Below are 16398 nucleotides of genomic sequence, written 5' to 3' on the forward strand. Positions count from 1 at the left end.
ACCTCAAAAACATTAAGTGAAAGAGGGCAGACACAAAAGATCATACATTGTATGATTCCATTTATACGAAATATCCGGACTAGGCAAATCCACGGAGACAGAACACAGGTTGGTGAGGCTGGGGGAAGGGGGATGGGAGACAACTGCCTCATGGGTACGGGCTCCTTTTTGGTGTGATGAAGATGTTTTGGAAGCAGATAGAGGTGGTGCTGGCACAACATTGTGAATGTGCTAAACTCGGCTGAATTGTCCACTTTGAAATGGCTAATTTTATGTTATGTGAATTTTGCCTCAATTAAAAATATAAAACATTTTGAAGAGAGTGTGCGCAGGTCCATGCTAGTACCCTAGCGTCGAGCAGGCCCTGCAAGTTGTGGTGCGACTTGACCAGCAGTGTCAATGTTCCCATCCCTCTGACTGGACCGGTGTGATCCACACTTGGTTCTTGTCCCCTTGGGCTCATTCCCATGTTCCATGAGGCCAGGTCCTCCCTGGCCCCAGAAGAAACCTCCAGCTGGGCTCTTCTCCTCTGCTCACTCTCAGGTGATAAAATGGCCTCTGGCTGCTTCTCAGACATAATCGATTCATTTCAACACCTGATGCGCCCAGTCCAGTGTAATCACCCAGACTCCGACGTGACGGTCCCACCCAGCTCAGGTGGGCTCTCCCAGCAGTGGGCAACTTGAGGGTGGGGGGTCAGCTCCTTTGCTATTTCTCCGACTTGGGCTCCTAGCCACACCTCGACACTCACCCGGCTGCCGTTGGCTTCTCCTGGGGGAAAGTCCAGGGGAGAGGCGAGAGCCTGGGAAAGGGCCAAGTCCTTAGAGGACTTGAAATGGCTCCAGTCCCACCTTCTCTCACCCTCATCTGGGAGGACAAACCTGCAGGCTCCCTCGCCCTGCTGTCACCATCAATGGGGTCCTAGCGGGCTCCACTGCAGCCATCTCATGCTTACCTCTCTCCTCAGGCCGATGGCCACAGTCCCCTGCCTCCAGATTCCTAGGCTCCCAAATCGAAGGGTCTCTGTTAAGCCGTTTGTTCCAGACATGAGGCGAGGTGGCAGCGTCCCCAGCCGGTTCCCAGGAGGGCAGGCCTCCCACCCCGCTGACCACTTTCTTCAGAGAACTCTCTACCCCTCTGGCCTCTTCAGACTCAGCCCTTTACAACCAGGAGGTGGCCGAGAGCTGGAGGGTTGCACACCTGGTTTCTGAGCATCTCCTTGGTGATTCTGGCCTGGGGTCCCCTTGGGGTGCTAGGATCTTCCCACCTGTTTGGTTGGTTTTGGCCTCAGGGCCTCAGTCAAAATGGAGATGGAAAAAGTCCCTTTAGAAAATCCTATTACATTATGATGTCACAGTAGGTATTAGTTTCCTGGGGCTGCTGTGACAAATCATCACAAACCAGTGACTTACAACAGAAATTTATCATCTTACAGATCTTCAGCCTAGGAGTCCAAAGTCAAGTTGTTGCCGTGCCGCGCTCTCTCCAGATGCTCTAGGGGAGAAGCCTTCCTTGCCTTTCCCAGCTTTTGGCAGCTCCGGGCATTCCTTGGCTGGTGGCTGCCTAGGTCCAGGTCTGCCTCCATCCTTGCATGGTCTGCCCACCGTGTGTCCTCCTCTTCTGTCCATCTAATCTCCCTTTGCCTCACTCTTATTAGGTCACCTGCCATTGGATGTAGGGCCCACCTCGTTAATGTAGGATGATCTCATTTAAGATTCTTAAGTTAATTTCCTGTGTGAGGATCCTTTTTTTCAAATAAGGTCACATTCACAGGCTCCTGGGGTTGGACATGTTGAATGGAGCCACGATCAACGTGGAATTTCTTACTCATTTTATTTTTACTTTAGCCTCATTCCTTACTTCTATCTTCTTTCCTCATCACAGGCAATGGGGGAGGTTTTAAAACATGACTGCAAATTTTTTGACATTCCTCCCATAAAGAAGTAGAGCCCACATCCTTCTCTTTGAATCTGGGTGGGCTCATGGCTGCTTGCACCCATGGAGTGTGGCGGAGGTGATGCTTTGTGACTTCCAGGCCACCTCCTCCTGGTTTGCTGGAACTCCAAGCCTCTGATTGACAGCCCCCGCTAAGCCCCTGCCAAAATGCCAGACATGTCAGCAAGCCACCTTGAGCTCCGTCCGCAGACAGCCCACTCTCCCACAGACAGCACTTCGAGACCTCAGTGGCTGTCACGTGGGGCCAACGCACCTCCCACCCTACCCTGACCTAGAGAATCTGTGCGATATCGTAGATCGCTTGTTTTATGCCACTAAGTTTTGGGAGAATCTGTCATACAGCAATAGTACCTGGAACAATCCATTCTATCTATTCTTTTTTTCTTATATGTGTTCTTGAAAATATGTTTTGGGCTCATGTATTTAAATTTACATAAATACTATCATGTCATGGATCTCATTCTGCTGTTTCTTCTTTTTTTCACTCAGCACTATGTTTTCAAGGCCTCTCTATGCTGCTACGTGGACAGCTGGTTTGTTCCTTCAAACTGCTGCCTGGACCTCCCAGCTGTGTTTCATCTGCACAGTTTCTCTCTCCACGCCCCGTGAGGGACACTCACATTGCTTCCAGCTCCTGCCGCCGCCACCACCGCACACACAGCTCCATCCTCAGTCAGTTATGGGCTTGTGAGAACATTGCCCTGGGGCTTGACACAGGGGCAAAAGTTCTGGGTCGCGGGATGAGTGACTCCGTTGTTGAGTAAGAAGTGTGTTGGCTACGCCGGTTCACACCCATGGGCACCAGCAGGACAGTAAGATCCTTCTTGTCCAGTAAATCATTATCTCATTGTTGTTTTAATTTTCAATTTCTCTGATTACTAACAAGTTTAAGCATTTATTCAAATAGTTGCTGGCTTTCAGGTGTTCTCTTACGTCAGTTGTCTGTTCATACTCGGTGTACATTTTTCTATTGGGTTTGCTGATTTTTTTCCTGTTGATTTGCAGGAGGTCTGCCAATATTTTAGATATTAATTTCCTGTCAGTTTTAGGCCTTGCAAATATTTCCTCTCCTTTTGTTTCTATCTGTGAACTTTGCTCAACAGAGGTCCTTAGTTTTGATGAAACCAAATTCACTGATATTTTGCCTTATTTTTTATGCGTTTGAAGCTGTGTTTAACAAATCCTTCTTTATCCTTGGGCCACACTGGTGGTCTCCTGCAAGGTCTTCTCTTAACTTGACAGGTAGCTTCTCATTCGGTCTTTAACCCAGCCAACCTTTGTGTGAGGTGCTAGGTGTGGACCCAGCTGCATTTTTCTTCCTCCTCCGTTTCTCCAGCATTGTCTACTAAACAGCCTGCCCTTTCACCAGTGACACTGGCCACACAAGCATTTCTCAACAGTGGCTTCTGTGCTATTAGTCTTGCCTCCACCACCTAGGTTATCAACTCCTTAAAGACAGAGGTACCCTCTGCTTCCTCCCTACTTCCTCCTTCTCTTTCTCCTTTCTTCTGCCCAGTGCCCAGTGTGGTCCTGTGCGTGGAGTGGCCGCTCATCTACTGGTTGATTGAAGGCTCCGAGCATCCTTTCTTTATAACAAGCCCTGTCTTGCCTAGAAGGCACATAGAAGTGCAATTTCACTGAGGCTTGTAAAACAGGGAGGGGCAAGAGAGGACGGGAGAGGTTCTAGAGTGGGTGACCTTCAGAGGACAGCACCCCAGTCTGATAGGCAGCATACCACCTGCCAGTTGGTTTCCCTGGGAGACAAGGTGGCAGCTCTCAGCATCCCGGGGCAAAATAGAAACTAGCAAGCAGCCTTCATGTTAGGTCTTAGGCACCAGGAAAACTGATTCCATAACATTGCCATTGGTGGGTTTTTATGGGGAAGAGGAGACGGGCTATCCCTTCTTGAGCTCCTACTGTGTGTCTAACACCACGTTAGGCAGCAGGCCGCCAGAAGAAGGGCTGTCCCTGCCTTTAAGAAATTTCTTGGGAGAGGAAGAAAGATAAGCAGAAAAGCATTAACACAATGTGCTTAGCACAGCAAGGGAGACAAGCCAAGACATTGGATGGGGAGGCAAGAGCGCAGGGTGTCAGCAGGGAGCACAGTGGGTTAAGGAGCCTGCAAGGGGCAGGGCAGAGTGAAGAGGAGCCTGGAAACAGATGCAGAGGGTGTGATCACAGGACAAGAGGACCATAGGAGAGAGTTATCATGGAGGCCAAGTCTAGGAGACTTACTGGTATCCCCTGTGTCATCCTCGGTCCACCACTGACCACAGCGGCAGCGTGGACAGGTCCTGCACACACAGATAGTTTCTCCCTCAAGAACGAACATGGCTCTCTGTTTTCTTGCCTCAGGGAGTTCATGCCCCTGGGAAGTGACCCTCCACCCATGGGGGCCAAGAGTCCACCTAAATGCTCCTGCTTTTTATCCTTTGTAGAGGCACTTCTAAGGCACATTCTACACAGATCCTCGGAGGGACCAAGGAGGGCCTGAGCCCAGGGCCCACAGCAGAAGCCCAATAACACCCACTCTTCTTTGTCTCACTTCCTGCAACTCACTCTTGCTTCCCAGGACCACCCCCCAAATAAACAACCTGCATCCAAGCCCTTGTCTTGCGCTCTGCTTTGGGTGAACCTAAACTAAGACAAGAGAGTGGAGAGTTTTAAGAAAAATAGAGTGGAGGTTAGTTCCAACTGGGACGAAGTGCGCGGTGAGGTCAGTTCTGAAGAGTGGCCATTGGATTTAGCAAGAAGACGCCACTGACATTTTGGGCCAGTTTGGTGGAGTGGTGGGGAGGCAGTCCCGGAGGGTGGAGGAGTGAAGGCAGACCGAGGAGGAGGAGACGGTGAGCACTGCTTTGAGACGTTTAGGGGGAGGGGGAGATGGTCCCTTCAGTATTCAGCTGTCCCCTGACCGCCCCTCCCACCCCAATTCTCATCACACTCTGCCTCCTCTCCTCCAGAATTCTCTAGTCTCCTTTGGGGGATGGCGTTGCCTTGTAAATATTTTTTCTGGAATTTTCCATGATGAATGTTCTAGCATGCAGTGTCTGGCATCTGTGGAGGCCAGGTCTCTGCTCCTCTGTCAGTGGTCTGGAACCACAGCCCCTGTGCCCAGCTCTGTGTTTGGAACTACTGCTGTCTGCTTTTTGAGGCTGCCTCAGACGTCCACCAGCCATCCCCAGCAGTGAGGTAAGCAGCAGCTGATGGTGGAAAAAGAGGTACAGACAAAACATAACCATCTGTCCAAGGTCAGCCAGGAAGCGGCGGCAGCCTCAAGTCTGGGATGCAGAAAACAGATCTTCCAGACCCAGCCCAGTGTGACGAGCTAGCTCACACTCTTCCAGAGGAGGAGGAGGAGGAAAGGGAAGTTGTCGGTCCTTTCTGTCTGCAGGGAAATAACCCGTGGATGCTGGCAGCGTCTGCGGGGCCACCTGCAAGGAGCCGCTGCTGCTCTGTCATGAGAGGGTGGGAACGTCTGCTGGTCAGGCCTGGGCGCCACTGTCAAGAGCAGCTTCTGTTCTGAGCCCCACAGCCCATGTGCACTTCCCAGTGGGCTACAGGGGCTGGGTTACCCCTCCCCAGTGCCAAGTCTAAGGGTAGGCCTTGAGTTTGGAAGGAAAAGAGAAAAGGAGGGAGAGAAAGATGGAGAAGGGAGGCCTTACACCTGGAGGGACTGAATAATGCCAACCTTGACCACAGGTGACACTTAACCAGGGGGTAGCAGCTGCGTGTGTGTGAGTGTGATGTAAAAAGCCCACAGGATTAACAGCATGCATCTTCTGGAAGTTAGGAAAATAAAATTTTATATTTTTCAGAGTGTGAGAAAACAAGGGGGACAGATACATTGTATAGAACATAAAATTGTGAATTTGAAAACGACAAGAGGAGATCTTAAGGAAGTCCTAAGATGCTGAGATCCCAGGCCTCGGGGGTCGTGTATAAGCTCTCCTCTGCCACTAGGAGATGTTAGCAGAAGATTTTGAGGATCACCCATCTAGTCTAGCGGTGTGCTGGTAAATCATTAACAACCAGCTCCCAAAATGACATTCCTGGTTTACAGCGTTTGCCAGTTTCCATGGTGCAGATACTCCCTCAGTGGCCCGTTTCCACCTGCTGATGTGGCGTCACCAAATGTGGAGCTGGGAAGAGATGCGCACAATCTACTCTCACAAGCCCGCGCGGCCGGCCGGCTCTAGCACGCGCCTGACTCTAGCCCACCCCCCTTGCTTGATCGCAAGAAGCACAGGCTCAGAGAGAGAAATGACCCCATCTGGTCACAGGGGAAATAAGGGGCAAAGCTGGACTCCTAACCAAACACCCCACCCTTTATTCCGTGCTCTTGTTATCATTATTCTTTTTATTTGCCCTAGTCTGGAAGAAGTGAGGCATGTTCTAAGCTCAGTCTGCCTTTTCTGTGTCTACAGCTGTGTGTGAGTGTATGTCTTCTTTAGCTGTTTCGTTCGGCCATTCCCTCTGTGGGGAACACACCTTCTCACCTGCCCAAAGCTGGCATCTTTTCATCCTTCAGGTCTCAGTCCAGAGAGGGCTTCCCGGACCTCCACCCCACACCCTGTCCCTCCCTCTCACACAGCCTGTTCGTCCTCTGCACAGCACCTAGTGTCTGAAGTCATCTTCTTCTTATTGCTGTCTTCTCCCTAAAGAGCGGTCTCTGTGTGAGCAGGAACTGCAACTTCTGCGCTGTTATGTCAGCTCCTGGAATGGGCCTGGAATCTACCGCTATATTTGCCAAATATATATATATTTATTGTTATTATTATTATTATTATTATTTTTCTGAGGAAGACTGGCCCTGAGCTAACATCTGTGCCCGTCTTCCTCCACTTTATATGTGGATCACCACCTCAGCATGGCTGACGAGTGGTGTTGTCCACACCCGGAATCCAGGCCACTGAAGCAGAGCGCACTGAACTCAGCCAGGACGCCACGGGGCTGGCCCCTATTTGCCAAATATTTATTGAGCACATACTATGTGCCTGGCACCACCAGGGCACCTGGCGCTCAGAGAGGAGCTGAGTCCTGCTGCTCTGGAAAGCGGTGTGTTTAGGGTTTCTTTCTGGGGCTGTGTCTGGAGGCTGGGACCCACACTGCTTATTTAGGAGCAAAGCGGAACAGAGAGGCAGCAGATCTAGGGGGCAGGGAGCCCCTGCTGGCTGGTTATCTAGTGTTCCAACGATCTATTGCTGCACTGTACGTCACCCCCAAACCAAGTGGCTGAAAACATAGCATTTTATTTTATTTTTTACATTATCTCTTACTGTTCTGGAAAACGCAATCTGCCACGATTAGCCTGTTGAATTTCAGCTTCTCCATAGAATTATTATGAGGATTATGTATATGAAAATTCAATATTTAAACAAATGAGCTAATGCAGGTAGCTGATTGCCTGACATGCAGAAGGCTAGTGGGTGGGCATCCTCTTTCCACTCTTCAGACTCAGAGGCCGTTGTCTTTTGCTTCATTTTTAAATTTTTCACGAAGACTTTAGAATGAGAGACTTCTCAGGGTGGGATCTCCAAGCTTTTTTTTTTTTTAAAGTCAGGCTTATTGAGGTATAATTTACGTAGAGTAAAAGTCGCTGTTTTGTACTTCTCAAGTTTTGAAGTCTTCATGGATTTAATCTCCTGGAGTTGTTTTCCGTTATTCCAAGGAGATGGACCTCAGCAGGGGAGTGGGTGTGGAACAGCAGGAGGACATGGGCTTAGAGGGCAGCTCAGTCTTGTCACAACCTTGGGCAAGATCTGGCCCCCTCTAGGTAGGTCTCCATTTCCTCATCTGTAAAATGGAGGTTGAATTAAAATAGACACATGAGGGGAACACAGTAGGGCATGGGGAGAGGTTGAGGATGCCTCTCTGAACGCCAAGGCTCCCACGGCTCCATTCTTTCCTCTGTCCCCAGCCAAGAGGAGGGCTCCCCTCCTTAGCCACCAACTGTTGAGCAATGCTCGACCAAATGGAGGACAGATGAGCGTACCAAACAGCACGGAGGGCGAGGGCCATAGGGTGGGAGGAGAGTCTATTTCTGTCTTCTCTGACTGCCTAGAAATGGAACTGTCTCTTGGTCCTGCCCCCTTCTGGCCAGGACAACTGGAGCCCGAGGAATCACGATTCTTTCATGGAGGCGCTCACGGCTCTGCGGATGCCCGGGGGCTGCAGGGCACCATCGCCCAGCTCCCAGAGCTCAGTGGCGCCTCTCTCTGCTGCTAGCTGTTATTTGCTTTGGCCGGGGAAGTGTGGTTAATACACAACATCGGCATCTTGTAAGACTGATGGTGTTCTCGCTGGAATAGACAGTTAATAGTGACACTGTACAATTTAACATCCAGGAGTATCATTCTCTCAGAAGACCAGGGGCTATCAGATTCACCCTGTTTGAGAGAAGGGACATTTAACGTGATCCCAGACTTTTCTTCACGGACTATCTTCCAAAACTACCCCCCACACCAGGCTTGACATACTTGGGACTACGACCACCTTAAAAAATTGTCTTCACCTATTTTCACCCTGCTGCTGACAATGACACAATTGTCCTTATACTGCCAGGTCCTTCAGGTAAGTGAAATGGTCCTGTCTTTCCTTGGTTCCCACTTCCTGCCCAGGTTTTCCTCCAGAATCCAGAACAGCAGCTGTTTAACTCCATTCAGCGATGGGCGGTCTTCCACTTGTCCTCCTTGGGCTCCCAGAATTGGCGGGACCAGTGCTGCCCTGGACTGTCCTCAGTGGGTGGACATCTGACCTCCTCGTGTACCAGGCTGCGTGTGGCCCCAGGGCCTCTGCAGAAGGAGAGTGGCTTTCCACTGTTGCTGAGGTGTTTTCCTGTGCAAAATTGCTCCAGATGAGCCTTCTAGAGCTCTTCTCTGAGAGGAGCCTTGTGGTCAAGGCTCATGAAGAGGCTTGAAGAAAACATTCAAAATGAGCAGCAGAAGCAGCCATTCCAACAGCAAAGCTGCTCCATTTCCCTTTGATTACGTCTTAGGTCTTCATGCTATCATTTTGCATTGGCTATTCCCTATGCCTGGGACACACTTCCCCCAGACATCAGCAGAGTCCACTCCCTCAGCTCCTTCATGTCTTTGCTGAAATCTCATTCTCCTGAGGCCGACCCTGATCCCCTGTTTAATATCACAAACTCACCGCCCGACCCCTGCGCTCTGAGCCCCTCATCTGTCCTCCTTATTTCCCCATGGCATTGAACTTTCTAACATACCAACTAACTTACATATTCATTGTGTTTATTATTTAATGTCTGTCTTCCTCTGCTATGAGGTAAGCCCCAGGAGGCAGGGATATTTGATCCTTAATCTATCTCAAGTGCCCATCGTGTCTAGTAAATCGTAGGTGCTCCATAAACAGTGTGGGATGAACGAATGAGTGTCTCTGGTCAGCACTGGAAAGGGCGTCTCAATTCTGTGTCTGTCACTGAGTAGCCCTGTCAACCGTACACACTATTTGGTCTCTCTGAACCTCGGTTTTCTCATCTGGAAAATGGAAACAATAGTATGCTACTTCACAAGGTTCTAGCAAACACATTAAAACAAGTAAAAAGAAAAAGACTTATTCATTTCCTGGGGTTGGTGTAACAAAGTACCACAAACCAGATGGCTTGAAACAACACAGATTTATTGTCTCACAGTCCCAGAGGCTGGAAATCGAAAATCGAGGTGCCCGCAGGGACCTGCTCCCTCTGATACCGCAGGGGAGCATCATTCCTAGCTCTTCCAGCTTCCAGTGTGTGTGGGCAATCCCTGGCAGTCCTTGGCCTGTGGGTGGATCACTCCAGTCTCTGCCTCCATTGTCACGTGGCTGCCTTTTCACTGTGGGTCTCTGTCTGCTCTTCTTATAAGGACACCAATCATATTGATTAAGGGCTCACCCTGTTCCAATATGACCTCGTCTTAGCTAGTTACATCTGCAACCCCATTTCCAAATAAGAAAATACAACCCTATGTCCAAATAAAGTCACGTTAGGAGGTACTGGCGGTTAGGACTCAACATGTCTTTTTTTGGGGGGATACAATTCAACCTATAACAAGGTAAGATTAATTTTAATAGTATATTTTAATTAACTCAATATATTAAAATATTATTATTTCAACATGGAATCAATATAAAACATTATTAATGAGATAGTTTACCTTTTTTTTCTTGAAATCAGTCTTTGTCCTGAAATCAATGTGCGCTCTAGGCTGACAGCACATGTCAGTTGGACTAGCGGCATTTTTACCACTCACTCTCCTTGGCTAGCAGCTACCATATTGGACAGTGCAGGTGCAGATGGAGTCCACGCGGCCATGCAAATAAGCGCAAGCCTCAGTCCTGCTAACAGCAGCCCAAGGAGCCAACTCAAATCAGAAGTTCCCTGTCTCAGACTCTGGGCACACCTGTAGACAGCAGTTTCTTTGCCCACCCCCCCCCCCCCCCCCCCCCCCCCCCGACCCAGGCATTTCTTTTGGTGTCCAGGGCATCATAACTATCCTTTCAATTAAATGTGACCTGTAGTTAGTGTTTAAAAAACATTTCTGGAAGCCCAACTGAAGGATCTTATGAGTCAACCAGAGACACTAAGCCGGGTGAGCACAGGCCCCACCCAGGCCTCCTGGGCCTGGTTTGGGCTGAATCCAGTCTGCTGTGGGCGTGGGGAAGGCACGCTGTGCTCACAGCAGGGCAGACGGTTTCCAGACTCCCAGCTTCCCTTCCTGGCGCCCACTGCTCCACACATGGTGTCTGCATCTCGTCCTCATCAGTCAATTGTACCTGCCCCATCCTCCTCCAAAGCCAGGGAACCATCTTTAATTCAGGATCCCAGATGCACCAGTTCAAGAACACCAAGAGACCTTAGTTCCATCCTCAAATGGAGGCCATGGCCGCCAGGCTGTCAGAGGTGTGGATCCTCTAGTGGGGCGCTCAGAGTCCTCTTCCTCCCTTAGACATCTCTGCTGAGTAGAACGGAGCTCCCGGCACCGCCCGGACTGAGCGTTGTTGTCTTGACTGACACACAGGGCTCAGCCACCTTGGGGGACTCATGCATCTTGGGGACCTTAGCCTCTTTGGAGGGGATCAACCAACCTGAAAGTTTCAACCACTTGGAGTCTTTTCTATCTCCTTCCACACATTTTTCTGGGAGTTAGGATAGTCCAAGATAGTTGACTTAGCTTTGTGTTTCCAGAAGAGAATCTAAGAACCAAGACAGAGAGAGGAGAAGCCGAAGAGAGGGGCAGAGCAGAGACAACTGCCCTCAGAAAGGAAGGCATAAAGGGGATGGAGCAGTGAGTGTCACAGCCTCCTTCCCCACAAGCCCCTCCCCAGCTATCCTATCCCTGTCTTGCTTGGCCCAGGAGGCCAGGAGGGGAGGGAGGCCAGGCGAGGGGAGAGGTTCTGTGACCTAGAGGTCATTGACCAGCACCTCCCACCCCAGCACATCATGAGGAAGGGACAGTCTCTGAAACTCACACAGCAAGTAATCTTTCAGCAAACCCATTGGAAGAACCGCATGACCACAGCCCTTCCTCCCGATATGAAGAGTCTCAAGTAGAGGGCAGAACCAGCATTTGGTGTGGTGGCAGCGGGACGGGGCCAGGCTGAAGGCCAATGGCCTCCATCTAATGTGTCTTGTGGGAGCTTCAAGCACAGCAGTGAAGAAAGAAATAGGGAATCATCCCAGAGCTCCCTCCAAAGACTCATCCTAGGCCTTTCCTCTCCTCCCTGGGACAGGAAGAGGAGTCAGAGTGGATGAGAACCTGGAGAGAGGCAGAGTTCCAGCCCCTTGTGAGGGCCTGCCTGGACCAAGGCCCTTCTAGGACCCCTGGGCCAATCCCTGCCCCCTCAGCTCCTCTTCCCCCAGATCCAGGGAAGGGAAACTAACATTTACTGAGTGACTGGCATTTCTCGTGCGTTATGTCAGGTAATTCTCACAGCAGCCCTTCAAGGTGGGTTCTGCCCTCCTGGGCCTTCATCTGGCAGGAGAACTCCATGCTTCGACAGGCGATGGAAGGACCTGCAATGAGTGCTGTGAAGAAGAAATGCCTCGACCCCAGCGGGGATGAGGAAGCAGGAGGGGTGCCGGTGAGAGCTGGGGGGCACGGTTGCAGAGGTCGGTGGGAGCGCTGGGAAGAGTACTGTCCTTGGGAGGTGACAGAGAGCACACGTGACCTACTTAGGGACCTGTAGGAGTGGGTTCTGTAGGAGAGAGGGAGATGGGGAGGAGGAGGCTGGACTGAGAGACGAGGCTGCGGCCAGATCTGGAAGGGCCTGTAACCCATCTTAGGGAGCTGGGATTTTATCCTGTGCACAAAGGCAAGCCATTGACACTCAACCATGGAAGTGGCCTGCCCAGATTCGTGTTTTGGAAAGACACCCACCCCGTCACCTCCACACCCCATCTGCCTCTCCCCTACAGAACTCGTTTCAGGTGCCCAAGTAGGTCACGTGTGCTCTCTGATGGTGTGTAAACAGTGGGTTGTGTGTGGGGTGGGTGAAAGAGGGACAGTGGGGGACCCAGTAGGGGCTGGAGGTGATGGTGGCTTGGACTGGGATGGTGCAGGGGGTTGAGAGAAAAGGATCCCGCCTCTGTAAGGCTTTCAGGGAATCCCTCACAGGACAAGAAAGGCAGGCAGCTCTGGGCTCCCTCTTCTCCTTTGCCAGCCTTTGTTTCTATGTTTTTACTTTTCATTTTGTGGTTAACTTCTTTATTGACATATAGAAGTCAAGTGCTTATGGGAACTGATAAACGGGAATTTCAGTGGGCAGCTCACTGCGTGTTTACGTGTGTGCATGGCTGGACGGCCCAGATGGAGAGACGGGGCATTTCCAACTCCCAGGAGCACCCCTCATGCTCCCTTTCAAGTCTGTCACCCCCCCAAATTAGCCACCATTCTGACCTCTATCACTGTTGGTTGGTTTTGTCCATCCTTGACCTTCATTTAATGGAATCATACAGTCTGCGCTTTCTTTGCTCAACATTACGTCCCTGAGGTTCATTCATGGTCTGTGTGTCACGGTAGTTTATTCTTTTTCTTACTGGGTTGTGTCCCATCATGTGAACGTTATTTATACATCCTCCAGCTGATGGAGGTTTGGGTCTGGTCCAGTGTGAGTTATTATGAACAGTTGCTACGAATATTCTTGCACGTGCTGTAAGGTGCTCATACATAACATAGGCACTCGTCTCTGTTGGGCACACCCCCAGGAGCAGGGTCCCCAGGCTGCATTTTTAGGAAGTCCTCTTCCACCTTCCCCCCCTCCTTTGGCAAAAGGAAGGGTTTCAGGGGCAGTGGGAGGTGGGACTTCCTTACGCTGAATTTGCTCCCACAGGTGAGCGGGACCCTGATATGAGGGAACTTGTCAGTCCAGCGAGCCCAGGCGCTCCTCAGTTGAACAAAGAGAGTCAGGTTTTCTTCCTTTGGGGTATCTCCAAGAGCCCCCCACCCCTTTTTCCCAGTGGGTCATTTTGCAGGATGAGTGGTCTGAAGAACCCACACTGGGAAAGTCTGTGCAGAGGGATGTTTGGGAGGACGTGTTCTTGGAACATTTTTATTTTGTTTTGGTCCCTGCGGCCTGTTTTCTCCAGATCAGAGCCTGAGGCAGAGGCCGGGCCCAGCAGGGCATCACTCTCTCCTGGGGGAGCAGGCAGCCCCTCTTAAATTATTGGTTCCACCCAACTCTGAGCATTGGGTTGACTTGTCCAATTCCTAGAAACCAGGGGAGGATGGAGCCAGGCCTCTGGGGAGTTTCCAGGAGCTCCAGGGCACCCAGACATTACACACATGAGGGAGGGGTTCAGTCCCCTCTGGAACTTGGGGGCCCTTGCACTTGCTGGTCTCTTTGGCTTTCCCCCAGATACCTCCACAGCCTACCCCCTCAACTCCTCAGGCCTTGACCTTCTCGGCCAGGACTCCTCTGACCACTCTAAAATCACAGCCCCCCATCCACTTTCCTGCTGTTCCCAGTTCCTAGCCCTCGCCACTGCTCAGCCCACTGCCCCTGTGACTTATTTAAGTTGTCCATTGATCATCGTCCCCCTCCTCCCCAGCTGCAATGCAGGCCCTGTGGGGCAGGGATGCTACTTGTCTTGTTCTGCTCACCCCTGACCCTAGGACACTGCCCCTGACACAGTTGGTCCTCTGCAAATGGGTCCTGAATGGATGAGGGTGCATCTGCTGTGTGCTTGTTAGAACTCTTCTGACTGTTGTTTCTGCCTAGAGGAGGAACGTTGGCAGTTTGGTTTAGAGAAGTGGGGACCACACATAGGCCCACACTGGCTTCACTCAAGAGAGACCTGCTGGTTATTTGCTCCAAGCCCGGTGCTGGGTGGGGAGGTGAGCCAGGATTCTGAAGCCCATTGCGAGACTGCACACCATGGCGTGTGGATTCAGGCTAGAAAACAGGGCTCCTTTCTGTTTTTCTTGGTGTTGCATTAAATAAATATATATGATACACAAAATGACGTTTCTTTCTCACCTCGACCCCCTATGTCCCACTTCTCTCCCCAGACAACCCCTGATGACAGCTTTTTGTTTATCTTTCCAGAGATATTTCATGCATTTCCAAACATTTTTTTCTTTTCTCACCAGTGGTAGCACACGATGCTCACTCTTCCGCATGCTATTCTTTTAGTGAACAAATGTCTTGGACATACTTCCAGCTCAGAGCATGAAGCTCCCCCTCTGCAAACCCACTGAGTATTCCATTAGGTGGAGAGAGCATAATGGAGTTAACCCTCCCCTCCCCACAGGCATGAAGGTTGGCTCCTTCATGCATTACAAGCAAGGGCATCATGTGTATTCTTTGTGCCAAGAGAAAGAAACAGAGAGATACCGCATCTGAATTTACTTGACAAATATTTATTGGTGCGTATTTTAAGCGCCAGGCATGTTGTTAAACTCTGCGAAGCCCTCGCCCTTGGAGCCAGTCTACCAGTGACTCTTAACGCCCGGCCGTCTTTCTTTCCCCTTCGAAATTCCTCGCAGCTTCTCCAGGAGGGTGGGAAGAGGGGAAGTGGACAAGAGGGTTCTGCAGCCCTCTCAACTGCCCCTCGTGGCTGGGTGTTAGGAGGAGGCACTCAACCACAGGAGACTCTCACGAGTGTGCATCCGGCAGCCTGAGGGCTGTGAGGTTGTGATATATTTAGAAGGAGCCCTTTAGCGGTGCCCCAGGCCAGAGGGTAAGGCGCTGCCTGCGCCGGCAGTTAAAGCGGAGCGCAGAAAGAGGCTGTAATTGCAGAGCTCAGGAAATGCTGTACTTGAGAGCTTTTCTGAAATGACATGCTATTTGACCCAATATTTTCCCGAATGCAGAGGCCTCTTTGATCTCTGAGGCGAGCCACCATGCACAATGACTAGTTCACAGCGCACTGCGGACGAGCACGCCAGGCTGGGGGTGGAGGCTGATAACTGGGAGGACTGGGCTGAGTTGGTGGAGTGTGTCTTGGACTGGATTCTCCCAGGAGCAGACAAGGATCGAGTGCAAGTAGATGATTTGGGAGGCAATTCCTGGAAGCACAGGGAGGTGGTGGGGAAGGGAGAGGAGGAGGGGAAGGAAGCCCAGTCAGAGTGTAAACCAGCAGTTATAACCGTGACTCAGGCCGCCTGGGGCCCTGGGAGCCTGCACAGAATGCGCTGCAGACCTGCCCAGTGAGGGGTGAGGAGGCTGGTGTGTTTATTCACCAACATCCCCCGGTCACTGGTTGAAGAGTCCTAGGGATTCCTGAACAAGGCTGGGGAGAGAAGCTGTTGGGTTGGCTTCCAAGGGATTTTTGTGGAAAACCTCCCAATTGATAAGTGGCAAATGATTCCCACATTTTCTAAATGCTACAAGAGCCAAAGAAAACAAGTCAAACTCCTGCATGCGGCTTATGGACCTCCAGGTTGCTGCTACCGCTGGGCGGAGGGCAAGACCCCAGAGCTCTCTCTCCAAGGGGCTGCCCCCCAGGCATCCAGGCTGGGAGAGCTCCTGACACGCCAGAGACTGAAGAACCGAATAGCTCTGAGCAGCCGATGGCCTTCCCACAGCTCCTAAGATGATTTGCACTTATCCACCCGCCCCTCAGGCCCCCCACTTTAAAGAATCCTAGTGAATCAATCTGCACTGGAACAAGGTCTATATCCTTGAAACTTACGGGACTGGAACAAAATTGGAGCATTCTTTGAATTGAACTCTAACATTCCTTTGTGGGAGCCTCTGACTGAGGGTGCTGACAGGAATGACCTCGCGAGCAGTGGGAGCAGTGGCAGTTTACAGGCTGGGATTTAGGTCCCGTCAACAGCTCTCCCCAATGCCACGCAAAGCCTCTGCTCCCCACCTCCCCACTGGGGGAACAGTGCCAAACGCCACCATCACTGCACCGTCCTTCAGCTTGGGCCCTGTTAAAATGCCACTAAGTCGGAGAAGGCTGACAATTTAGACTTCCTCAGTTATTTGTACCTC

Source organism: Equus quagga, chromosome 12 (genome assembly GCF_021613505.1).
Source record: "Equus quagga isolate Etosha38 chromosome 12, UCLA_HA_Equagga_1.0, whole genome shotgun sequence".
NCBI lineage: Eukaryota > Metazoa > Chordata > Mammalia > Perissodactyla > Equidae > Equus > Equus quagga.